Source organism: Erithacus rubecula (assembly GCF_903797595.1).
Source record: "Erithacus rubecula genome assembly, chromosome: 3".
NCBI classification, from domain to species: Eukaryota; Metazoa; Chordata; class Aves; order Passeriformes; family Muscicapidae; genus Erithacus; species Erithacus rubecula.
This window is the reverse complement of record NC_136689.1, coordinates 65,113,620-65,126,848: the sequence shown is the minus strand read 5'-3', so window position 1 is coordinate 65,126,848 and position 13,229 is coordinate 65,113,620. Positions and strand designations below refer to the sequence as shown.

Here is a 13,229-nt window from a genome sequence, read left to right as displayed (position 1 = left end):
TTCCTACCCTTGTTGTTCACAGACAAACACCAGACAGTAATTATGGACTGCTGTACCAGCACAAAATAGTGAGTGCACACACAGCCACAGCTGCTGGGCTGAGTTGTGTGTGCAAGGCAGCTCATTGTTCATGAAAGCTTTCTTTGTCTCCACAATGCAACAGCAGGGTCTGATTTTGTCTTTGCACGTGTACACTTGTCGAACTTACAGAGAATGCGAAAACAAGAAACACAGCAGAAGGTGGCTTTCTGTAAGTGGAAAGCTCTCTCCAGAAACCCAATTTCTCATGACAACAGAGGTACTTGTTTGCTTGTGCTGTTGAATTCCCACTGCATCCTCATGATCCCACCCCCCTCCATCCCAGCTGTGTGGTCATGCCATGACCAATAAAATAAGGCCTGTCAAGCCATTTCAGGTTCAGACTATCCTATTATTCACCCCTGCGGATATTGTGCCTTTTAGATAGACGGGTGGTTTCACAGGAACTGCATGGGTTATCTTGCTATAGTGTAACCACAGTGCCAACCACAAAGAAAATATTTCCGCCCACATGAATATTTAATACAAGCATTTTCTTCACGTAGAAGGAAGGATAGCAGGGACTCCTATGAGATTATCCTGAACCACACCAACTACAGCAGCACCACTTCACTCCAGTAAGCATTGTCCATAGCTGATATCTCTCAAAGGCAAGACTTGTCAATGTAAAGTTTTATAACCTTATTCAGGGTGAGTTTACTGAAGTCAGAAATTAAATATAAGGACTCCTATTAGTGTGACCTCTCCACATCTTGGGTCAGATACCAGTGAAAAAAAAATGCTCTCCCTTTTCAGTCATAAATTATGTGCTTAATTATCCAAATGTCAAACTGTGCTTGCAAATAACTAGGAAGGTCAGATCAGAGTAAGAAAGACCTTTGAAAGCCAGTTTCAGGAGCCTTTCCACAGCAGACGTGAGTACCTTACAGTTAGAACTCACTGACATTTCCTACAAGTTGCTTCTACAAGGGCCATGAGCAAGGAAAGAATTCTTCTTCCCACCTGGAAATGATAAGGAGCCTTGGATACCAGGGTCTGTCCTATGCACTTGCAGATAGACAGGATTTCAGTTCCAGCAGTCTCCTACGTGAGCATGTAACATATGGAGCAGGAAGTAATCAACTATCTCTCATTATGGACTCCTCATGACTAACTGCCTTTCACACTCAGGGCAACCTCAAGGGGAATAAACCCAATGGAAGAGAGGATGGGTTAAAGCATTGGGTGTTTTCTTTGAAGTATTAGTCACAGTAGGAAACTAACAGATCAATATTGGATTGCAAAGGGCTCACGCAGGGACCATGGGCCAAATTATCATGGCTGTAAGAAGAGACATACTAAATGAAATTCTTAATGGGAGTAAGTATTAGAGTTCAAGGGAGACTCACCCTGAATTTTGCTCTTTGTTGTTTTTTTTATTGATTGTATACAGTCAATATGGAAGCAATTCAGATGGAAGCCACTGGCAAGATGCATTGGCCTTGGCAGCAGGCAGAGTGCCATGGTCACCACCCTGCTATAAACCTGGGCAATCAGGACTGCTCCATACACAGGCACCCAGCACAGCTGAACCAAGGAGCATCTGGGCAACCAGTGAGGCAGAGATCAGATCTGTCTGGCAGGGCTGACAAAAAAGCCCCAGATCTTCCACACATAGATTACACATTGGTTTTGCCAGGCTTGCCAGACCTAAGCAAACACTATGAAGCCCATCAGGTAGTAAGAGGAAAGCTATGATATAAAGCTTCCCAACCCTTCTCCACTGGAAGATGCCAGCTTCCTCACCTGGGGAAAATCAACAGGTCTTGCAGCAAACTGCTTTGCATCTCCAGAAAACACAGGTGCAATTGCTTTTCCACCAGTGCTGTTCTTACTCTCTTTTCTCATCGTGGGGAGGCAGCACTCCTGGTTGTTATTCCACCTGCACGAGTTTCTTCTGCTCTCTCTCAAAGTAGGTCGCTGCATAATGTTCTCTACATTTCGAATCAGCTGCTAATTTTCTGATTTTCTGTATAACTCTCCTCTCCAGGCTGTTTTTTGCCCCACTGAACTCAAAATCCAACTTTTTTGATAGCAAAAGTAGCAGCAGGCCCCAGATGTGCCTTGGCATTCATAAAGAAATAACCCTTGAACTCTGCATTCCAGCACACAGAGTTACAGAGGTTGCTTCTGCAGAGCAGAATTGGCACCCTGAACAGGAGTGCGCCTATGCCATTTCTCCCCCAGCATCAGCTATACTTATCCCCTCACAGAAAGATCAAATGAGGTTTTAGTGAACCCAAATCAAATATCCCATTTCTCAAGTGCTTTAAGGGACCATATGATTGACTTGAAGGGATTTCATTGTGGCTGAAAGGAATAACATCCCTTGGCCAAGAAAAAGGCACTACCTTCAACCATTTCATGTGTAAATAGTTGCTGCCTGTGCTTTCACTGAACCTCCAGGCTCATTAGAGCTCAAATGCTAACTCATGAGAAAATCCCAGAACACGGGAACATGGCAAAAAGACATCACAGCTTTAATCCTTCATAGGATTAGGTTGTTTAAATTTGATGAGATAGAAGGAAAAATAAAGGATACACATGAAAAGACACCTGGTTATATCACCTCAGCAGTTCCATAAGTGTCTTTTCTTGTACTATTTTCTTCCCTTTCTTTTCTAACATTTCTAGGGATCTCAAGTGAGTCAAAATGTCCTTTACTCTCACGCACAAGAGGAGCTGCAAAACATGTTACAACTTTGAAGAGCCAGGCACAAAACCCAGATTCTGCTGTAGCATTAAACATAAATTACACAGCACAAATCCTGAGCTTTCACCTAGTGCTGGCACCTTGCTTTTCTTGTCTCCAAACCTGCAAGCACTGCTTGGATGTGTTTTATGCACTCCTGCCATCCATTCTCCAGGAAAATGAAAAGAAAAAGAACCTCGGGGCACAAAGGTTCATTTAACAATTGAACAGTGAGAAGGAACTGGGTGAGAAATGCTGGCATCACATATTGGCAAATGAGAAGCCAAAAGGGAAGTATTGTGCAAAGTGCTTTGAGTGGCTGGGAGTGGTCAAAGAAAGTTGTGCAAGACTAAAAAGCAGGAAGAAACATGTAGTCTCTACATGTGCATATATTGGAAGAGGAAACAGATGATCACCAAAGACACAAACATTTGTCAAATAGAACAACTTGAACTCCTCGTTGGTTTTTTTTACATATATATAACTTTTAATTTCCCCTCCCCACCATGAGTTTCTTTATGTGCTTGACTGGTTCACTCACTCCAAAACCAGACCTGAGTGCTTATACCTCACATTTATGTACGTGACCTTTTTCTCATAAGTGTTGGACATATGACTTTTCCTAAAGATAGGCAGTAGATATTCACTATTTGCAACCATTGCTTTTCCAATTAAGCTAAATGTAAGTGTTCATCTCTGAAAATTTAACCTAGAGGCTTTCATTCCACTCCTCACCAATAAATGCATGCAGGGAAGAGGTTCTTCAGGGATGAGTGCAACAATGAGCTAAAAAATAGCTGGATTTATCACATCCTTCTTCTCTTTTTAATTAGGGAAAAATTAGAAGAAAGACACTGGAAGCAAAATCAATTTGGTGCTCTTGATTTGGCTTTTTGTTTAGTTACAATTTGACTCCTAGGATCAAATTATCCTTAGGGAAATAAATTCTCTTACTTGAAGGCAATTTCTTCAATAGACAAGATGCTTACCTTTCTTTCTTGTATCTGTGTGCTTCCCTCCTTTTTTTCTCTGAAATATCTTTAATTTCAGGGACTTTCTCCATTGGCCCTTCAAGCGAGATCTTCAAAGTGAGGAGCATTTCCTCTATACAACTCTTCATACCTGCAATTTTAAAGCAAATTAGAAATTACTTTATCAGCAAAACACAGGGAAAAGATATTTTGTATTTTGCAGCATTCCAATTAGAAGAAAGAGCAAGGGAGACACAGTGACTGATTTGAAGTCTATGTGACAGAAGAAAAATTACCTTTCATCGGACCCATCATTCATTATTATAGTTCTCCCCCTCCCATGTGGAAGCCAGTCATATTGCTAGAGATATTGTACATCAGCACAAGTATTTAAGTATTCTTGATCCAAATCATGATCAAAAAATCATCATTTATTTCTGGGGTTTTTTTCCTTTATCCTACAAGAGCTTTAACTTTATTTGAAACTTATGTCCAAATAAATTTTGAGGATTGTGGGTTTAGTTAAATCCAAACTGTTTGAAATTTATGTTATGCTTCTTGTATTTAGCCCTGGTATTCCTCTATAAGATTTGCCACTGGAAGCTAACCAGAAAAACCAGAAAACCATTTCCTTTTTTTTTGTTTGTTTGTTTGTTTCTGTTTCTTGAGGGATTTTTTTTTTTTTTTTTTTTTTTTGTGGGTCGGGGGTGGATGTTGAAGATCTTTAAAGTCATGTAAGAAAGATGAAATGACCACCAATAGTTCCCAAGGGGAAGACTGGAAATAGATCTTAATGCATCAGCTTTTCCCACACATTCAAAACCCACATGAAAATGGGAACCCACGCAATAAAAGCCCTTATGAGCTTGTGCACCACTTAAAAATTTAAACAGTCCTCTAATGGAAAAAGATAACCTTTTAAAGGCAAGAGTGCCCATCTAACAATGTCATGTTCACACTGCTCAGACTGTTGCACCTCTTTATTTTCCTATTAAAATCCTTTCTGCTTTTTTTTTTGTTTTGTGTTGCAGCAATTGAGAAGCCTAACAAAGGTGTTGTTTCCCAGGAGATCCCTCAGTTTCCTTGTTTGCCTGTACCAAGGGAACTGGGAGACACACAGATGTGACTGCTAGGCCATGGGGATGAAGTGCTGACAGCCTGGCAAAAGTAATAGGAGCTGATTCATTGGCATTGTATTTCATAAATTTTGAGTCCTTTGTAATTTGCATATACTAATCCAACTTTCCACTTCCAGTGTGGGCGGCTCTCTTCTTCAAATTTTCCTCTGATTATCATCACCTTTAGGCTAACCATGGACCAACCACTATAAAGAAACTTCTGGAAGGACAAAATCCACACCTCTTTTTAGTCTGAGAATCCCTTGGAGGAATGCAATCCACAGCAAGGGAATACACTGCTGCTATAGAGTAGTTGAGGTAAGTGCAGTCCTCATTCTGGTGAAATGTGGCTTGAGAGGCGGTGGGAACACTCTTCTCAGCTGAACATTCAGGAGAAGATTTCTATGTGAGCACATCCACCTTTCATTCTGGAGGCAGGCTGAGAGGTCACACATACTGAGTTATTGTGGCTCAATTGACTCCATCTTGGTGGAGAACCAGCACAGGATGACTGAGCCCATCCAACATTTCTCTGCCACTGTTGAAACATGGACATCTCACAGCCCCTACATCACTCCTGGACACACTGTTTTGTATAGTTATCGTGAGTTCTGATGAATTAATACAATACAGAAATCCAGCAGCAAATAAACTCAGAAAAAAGCAATCTTGTTTTCTTCCAGGATAGAGACAAAGCCGCTTCAGTAAAAAGTTTTGCCAGCTGCAGACTCAGCATGAGGCTGCACAGCCAAAACCAAGAACAATGAGGAAGAGGATCTCTCCCACTCAATAGATATGAGTTGTTTGAAAGACTGGGACAAGACATGGAACTTCACCTTTAGCATCACATAGATGTTTTCTTCCATCACTACAAAGGCATCCAAGCAGAGTAGTAACAAAGGAGGGGTAAAAATTCTTTGGAATACTCTGACAGAAAAAGAGAAATATGTATTAATAGAGTTGTCCAAACATTTTTGTGGAAGAAAATTGAAGGGCAAGTATTTTAGTAAAGAGGATATTTTAATCCTTTCTTTTTTTCTTTTTTAAAAATCTGTTTACCATTAATCATAAACAAACATTTGGCACAAAGTATTGCCTTGTTAATGATTCAGTGCCTTGATTCTTCCAGTGATGGGAAGTACTGAAATTTGGTGTTTACCAACTGGGTAACAAGCTGTTGAATAGTAGCTAGGAAAACTCCTAACCTTTCTAACGAGGAATAGAAAAGAGAAAGGGAAGGGAAGGGGAGAGTGAAAAGAAAGAGAAAGGAATAAAACATTATACAGCACAAAAATAGATCACAAACCTCATTCTCTTTTAGTTCTTTGCAAGTTCCTTTTCAAATAAAAGATGTGACTTTTAAAAAGCCTGAAACAGCGCAGCTTTGTACTTCTCATAAAGACTTCTAAAAGACATCAAATTCTATGTGGCCCACAGCCTTTTCCTGTGGGGGACACATGAAATGGCTGTTGTGCCAGTGAACACTGCTCTCACAGCCAAAAATCTCCCCCTGTAACCAGGCACAGCTGGGTGTTTGCCCAGGAGCAGCGCCCCAGGTCTCCTCTTAGCAGTGCCACTGGTGAGGCATCAACAACAAACAGCTGATACCATCATCCCAGTGAAGTCCTGAGCCCTTCAGTCTATGCAGGCCTATGAGGGTAGAAATTGCATCATCCAACAGTATATGGCTCCCCATACTCAGGAAAAAGCATCACCACAATAGCAGGTCAGAAACAGAGATGGGTAGCCCAAACTTTCTTTCTGCTCACCTACTACATCATTGTAAGGTTTGCCCCTCTCGTGGACCAAAGACAAGCTATGCAGCAGCATCCAAAGTGCCCACAGTGGCCTGCAGGTATTTATTATTTACTGCAGTCTCAGGAGGTCCACACTAAAAGCAGCCTGGGGAAGCAGGCTATGTTTTATCCACCACATGACCCACTTTCCAGCAGCTCTGCCAAGTGCTTCTGTCACCAGCGACAGGGCTGACTAATGTTCAGTGAAGTAGGTGATGAGTTACGTGGAACTAGCTTCCAGAGGAAATTAATTTCCACAGAGAGGCTCTGGCTACTTGAACTTTGTTTCAAAAAGGCTGTGCTTTATTGCAGTCTAAGTCAATGAAGAAAGGTAGCTGTCAGGCTGCTGCACTGTCAGTGTTATCTCCCTGACACCTTTCTTGCAGTGGAATATGAACAACCACTGAAATGAGCTTCCATTTGCACTCATTTTAATGTTTCTCTTCCTACTGCCACATCTACTGCTCTAGTATTACCAGGGGAAATAATCAAACCTACTTTTAATACAATGCTGTGCATATGGCGTCTTTGCCAAGACCACTCTCAAGCAGAGAAGCAGATTGTAAAAAATTCCACATTCTCAGGCTTCTGCCTGGGAACTTAGATAGGAGATAACATCTCAGCACTCTTATCACTAGGAGATAATGCTCAGCACTCCTTAGGAGCACCCAAGCTCAAAAAACCCTTTTTTTTCCTGCTTTTATTCTGCCAGACCTACTCCAGGGTTTCCATGTCTCTGCTCCATGCTTAACCTAATGTTTGCATGCTGGAAGATTTTGGAGGCCCTCAGTTGAAACCTTAGTCCAGAGAGCAAGATAAAGATAGTATTAAGTGCATCAGTCTCAAGAATGTGTTCTCCATATTACATCAGTACCACAAAATGTATCCTAAAATTTAGGATAAATCGCTTTGTGTGGCCCAAGCCCTGCATTCACACCCAGGTAGGTTACTGCTTCTAAAAAGCAATTACCTCAAACATCTCAGTTACAACATCTATTGGCTCTCAACATGTTCAAAAGTATGACTTTCTACATTTCAGTCATGTGGGATAATGTGGGAAAAATGCAAAAAGAATCTTTTACTGTGCAGTGGCTGTTATTCCACACTGTTAATCTTGGCACAGAAAATCAGGCACACGCAGTTTTGCTCGGGATCCTTTTCATGAACATTGCTGGAAAACACACTTTGGTGTGATCAGATCCTTCACAGTAGTTCTTCACCAAATGAGTTAAAAAACAGCACATGAGTTAAGGCAGACTTCACAAGATAGAATTTTCTTGTGGTATTTTATGTTGTTGTTTTAAAGGAAAAAAATGATGAAAGACATAAAGAACTTGAAGGTGCTTTAGTTTACATTAGTTTATATTTAGTTTACATCTCTTTGAGACCCCATTCTGTTTGCAAAAAATCAGGTAAAAGCACATACAGACTGTAAAAATAATTTTAAAAAGCAATGCTCAAAAATACCAGAAACTGAGACATTTTAGGCATAAGCCTAGTCACAGGTCAGAACAAAAGGACAAAATTCTCCCACTTGCCTTTTAGCTGGTCTAGGAAATGCAGATAGAAAACTAACTTCTCAGTCTTTAGCTATCTTTACCTTCCTCTTTCACACAGTATTTTACATGTTTGCCTAGATGCCATGAAGATGTTCCATGCACCTGAAAAGCTTCTCAATAGTGCAATGGCAGGGGTTTGTTTCTACAGTAAAACTCAAATGTGCAGCTTTTTTTTTTTTTTCCTTAACATTTCAAGATTCTTTTATCAGTATTAAACTCAGCCATGTCTGGTTCATTGAAGCACATACCCAGCCTTCTCACCAGTACTCCCTTGCTCTTAGCATTCGAAATTAATGACTCAGATTCTCGTCAGACTGCTGTAGAAATAAAGCAGGTTTTTTTAAACTATTATAAATTCTAAGGATGAATTCCATTTATTTGTCTCCAGATTTTTGATGTTGATGATTTTTGCTTCTCAAACTTTTCTGTGTGGTCACCAACATCATTATCCTACTTTTTTAAAAATAGACACGTGAAGGTCATGTGAAATAATATGATTCTAGAAGTCTATGCCATCTAATAAAAAGAAATTTTTTATTTGTTAGCTTCACAAACTTTGTACACAATCTAGAGCAAAGAGTCTGGACTAGGTAGAGGCAGCCCTTGTTTATTGGAGGGACAAGTGGTAGCAGAGAGATTGCTGCCCTCAGGAGTAGAGAAACCAGCAGGTAAGAACAGAACTGCAACTTCACATTGAGCAACCCATGGAGGATGATCTGTACCTATTGCAGCAGTGGCATGAGGTAAATAGACAATACACATGGTCCCTAAATTTCTATTGCAACGAAATGAAAAACAAGAGCCAGAAGCCTCTAAGTGAGGGACAAAATTTTGATTGCCTTCTTCGAGTCTAAGTAGAAATATGCACACAGGCCTAAGTCTTGATGTCTCACAAAATACAGCAGATGCACACATAGTAAAACCCTACTGTACAAAACTAACCTCAGACCTGGGGAAACCTCAGAGTAGTGTTCTTCCAAGAATACATTTATGCCAAGTCATTTATTCTTGCTCCAAATTATTTTGGCTACTAGAAAGCCAAAGTGCAGGGGAGAGCAAAACTTGTTTTATAAAACAAAGAGAAGTTTTCTTTTCCACTTCTAACTGGAAACTTTTGACCAGTGTTGCTCAAAATAGGCTTCATTTACTTCCAAGGAAAAGATCAAGTTAGATTTTCACTGGCAGCATAAATGATCTCAGGAAAATATGTGAATGACAAAAGCAAATTAAAACCTGAAAAGACACAGAGGACTAGAATCAAAATGCTTATGTCACTTCAGCCTTCAAAGTTTTAGGCTTTCTTTCTGTGGGTCAGTCTCAATTTTCTCAGCATTTCACTGCAATTGCCTTGAAGGTGGGATCTGTTCTATGGGAGAATGGTGTCATGGCAAAAATGATCCCTAAGAATTTTGCCTCTGGTGGGACAAAAGTTTGATGGGCACCAGACTGTAGTCCTTGTTCATCTACAGAACACTGGTGGCAAGACAGCTCCAAAAAAACAATGTGATTCCAGCTGGGCACTGTAACCAGGAAGGATGCTACAGCAAACAGCAGCCCAGAGTAGAGGAGGGAATGGAAACTGAACTGTTACCTTGGGTAGATCAGGGGGTCTTTTGTGTCAGGAGGATGTGGAAACCCATTGTGTGCAGGCATGTGCACAGGTATCAGAAATGAACATATGTCCTAAAAATGAATCCCCTGTCATAATGAAACAAAGCAGAAGTTCTCATGTGTGTGTGTGTGCTTATTTCCTTAATCTTAACCACATTCCTGTGCTGTGCATCAACTCTGGTCTGCACAGTGGGGGCAGGTCACACAAATAAAATCCCTGACATTTTGCTGCTCCTTTTAAAAGTCTGCATCCATGCAGGGATCGTGACAGCTGCTGGACTGACAACCCTGAAGCAGTACGCTGCTGCAGCTTGGAGCAGCTGTGGCACAGTGGGCAGTGCTGTGCGTCCCCTCTGCGCCAGACTGATGCAAAGGGGCCACAGCAGGGGGGAGTCAGACTTAGAGCCAGTGCTTTTGCTTCTTTCCTGAAAGATGCCAAGTTTTGCAGTCATCAATTAATTTTATTCAGGGTCTCCCACCTGGGGAGGGGCAGGAGTCACCACCTCATGTCACCAGCTGGTGAGCAGGCACTGCGAATTTGTACCAACAGTCAAGAAGGGCAAAGGCAGATTCTGCTCTCTGCTGCGTGAGTAGAGGACAGCTCTGATCTGCAAAGCAGCCTCTGCCTGTCCCTCCAATTCAAGTAGTTCAGAGCCTTTTTTTCAAGGAGACAAATGTTTCATTTGCATTTCCCTTTCCCACGTTGGGTACCAGGAACAAATCGCTGACGGCAATCACACAGACTGTACATCACACCGCACTTCTGAAATCTCCTTTTGTGTGTTTCACAATAAAAATGCTATTAAAATCCACAGTGGCACAGATCATCCTCCAAGTTACAGTATTTGCTAAGTGAAGAGAAACAGGCAAGGCCTAAGGTTGTGTCATCTGACTGCATGTTGGAAGCTTCCTCGGCACAGTAATTGGTAACAGTCGAGTTCTTTTACAAAGTATTGAAACTACAGCAGAAGTTAAACACATCTGATAGCAAAGATATAAGCCATTTTTGAAAACTCAGGATATATGACAGATCTAGAATATACCACCACTGTACCCCTGCCCTTCTTTGAAAGGCAGGTAAAGGAAAGGGTCAGACCTCCAGATGTGGCAATATTGTGAAATCTTCATTCATCATGTACCAACTGCCTATTGCTTGATCTGCCTCCCTCAGCCAGGACCTTATCCTCAAACACCTCCATGTCTGAAAGCCTGGATCCATCCCCAAACCTCTCTGCACCCAAGGGCCTGGAGGACCCCAGCCCTGCCACAGGTCTCACTCAAGGTGCTGCCTGCCCCTCTGAAAGCAGACAGCAGCCACTCTTTGTTCTCCCTCACAGAAGACAGCTCCTGTGCTGGGCAGAAGAGCTACATTTCAATTATTTGAATTCCCTGGAAGTGCAGAAGTAAATTCTTGCCCATCTAGGGGTTGGATAGCATTAACAATAGGCACAGACTGTCTTCTTTTAAAAAATGCACAGGTTTGAATCTTGCATTCCTTTCATTTGCTTCCATCTCAAAAACTATCCCATTACTTTGAAAGCTAATGGAGAAACAGTGAAAGAGTGCAAATATCATACAACTCCTGACATCACGTGTGAGCAGCCAGTTGGAAAGGAATATGAGTAAAAGAGATCTTCTAGGCCTGGGAATCTGTGTCCAAGCAAGCTGCTTCCCAAAGGGCCCTTTGCATGCAAGTTTGAGAGGATGGGGCTGAAAATCAGCATAGGCAAAGTAATCTTTTTGTCAGAATAGTCCTTCAATTGTGGAGGACTAGGGATACACTTTTGTGACTTAATTTTCTTGAATACCATTTCACAGGAGGCCAAGCACCCTGCATTTTTTAAGATTTCATAGACTGTTTGGTTTAATATAATCTCCCACAAACGTTTATAGGGAGAGTTTCATTTAATACAGTCTGTGATCTGTATAAACATCACCATGGTTTTAGGCTAACCAAACTCTGAGCTGATATGGAAGTCGTGTGGGAGCTTTATTTGGTGTACTAAAGTAGCACAGTTCAAAGTATGATTTTATTTGCAGTAGACTGCTGGGAAGTAGAGATTAGTCATACGAGGATTTTAACAGTTGTGTAGTTATGAGAGGTGGACTCAATGGCTTTTGTCTTGTAAAATGTCACCAAACTGTCTTGTTACTTCAAATTACAAGATTAAGTAGTTAAATACGTAAATCCCCAAAGAAAAACTTGAATTTTTAGGATGGGGATGGCAGAAGAAAAGCACAGAAGGAGAAAAGTCAAAAAGTATCTGCAAACAAAAATCCACACTGTTCACCATTCTTACAAGTAACTAGAAAAATGGCACTATAGCTTCCAAATGTAATTTGCTCTCATGACCCTGTGTCAGATTCATTCAGTTTACAAGTCAATTTCCTATTATTAATTGTCAGCCTTGAAAACTGCACTTGGGATCCACAAATCAAGCTGCATCTCTTCATGCCTCCTAAATCACCAGCAATGAAGATTCTGCCCTTTGTAATTTACCTGTCAGTGCTTTGGAGATCCAGACTCAAACCCATTTTACTCCTGCAGTGCCTGTATGTTCTGCCTCTGGATTTTTTCTAAGGAAGAACTTTTGTTTGAGCATGGAGGACACTAAGTCAGGCATTTCACAGATTGCCTCACTTTTTTTTTCCTCTACTCTCTGCAAACAACCTCTGTTGGTTTTATGCATATTTCTGAGATGATCAGAATATTTGCAAAAGACAGGTCTTTAAATATTGGAAAAGATAAGCTAAGTGAAGCCTGAGGTGTGATTATCTGTTGTGTTGCCCTAATGTATTTGTTGGTGATTTCAGTAGAATTGATAAAGGAGAAAAATAAAAAAGGATGGAGACAATTTGACCACTGTAGAAGAGTTTCAGTATACCCTGCATTCACTAGGTTTTATTTCATGTGCTCACAGGAACACAGGTTTTTGAGACATCAAACTTCTGGACATTTTGCCACCAGTATCAACAGGGAGAACTTGTTCTATTAGAAGTCCATCCTTCTTCACTTTTTAGACATGGTCTTGATTTAATTTTCCCAATCATGCAGTTTATTTAAGCTTGTACTTTTAGGAAAGTGATAATGCTTTAGATTAGGAAGTGTCACTTGCTAGATTCACATATGGCAATTGCATGGTGAGTTGAAAAAGAAGCAATCAAGGGTTGTGTGTGGGAGTTTCTGATTTGTGCCTTGGAATTTCTGCCTCTGTGCCAGGTATAAAGGCAGAGACAGAACAAACTCTTCTAGCAAAAATATCACTATTTTTTACTTATCTCACATAACAAAGATCAGAGAGCAATCATGATATCTTAGCCAACTCTAGACCCAGCATGTTCTGTGTTATTCTGTGTTATACCTGTGTTATTCTGCCTGCAGTCCAATTTCTGGTAATCCTGAT

At 40.9% G+C, this 13,229-nt stretch overlaps 1 long non-coding RNA gene across 1 annotated transcript in view; it reads right to left on the bottom strand.

Moving 5' to 3' along the window:
- The window catches only part of LOC306800192, a 28,023-nt gene extending 24,145 nt beyond the window's left edge, over nucleotides 1–3,878 (bottom strand). Inside the window, exon 1 of the long non-coding RNA XR_013773771.1 lies at nucleotides 3,760–3,878. This is a non-coding gene — a long non-coding RNA (uncharacterized lncRNA). The remainder of the gene's footprint in view (nucleotides 1–3,759) is intronic.
- Nucleotides 3,879–13,229: the final 9,351 nt, after the last annotated feature.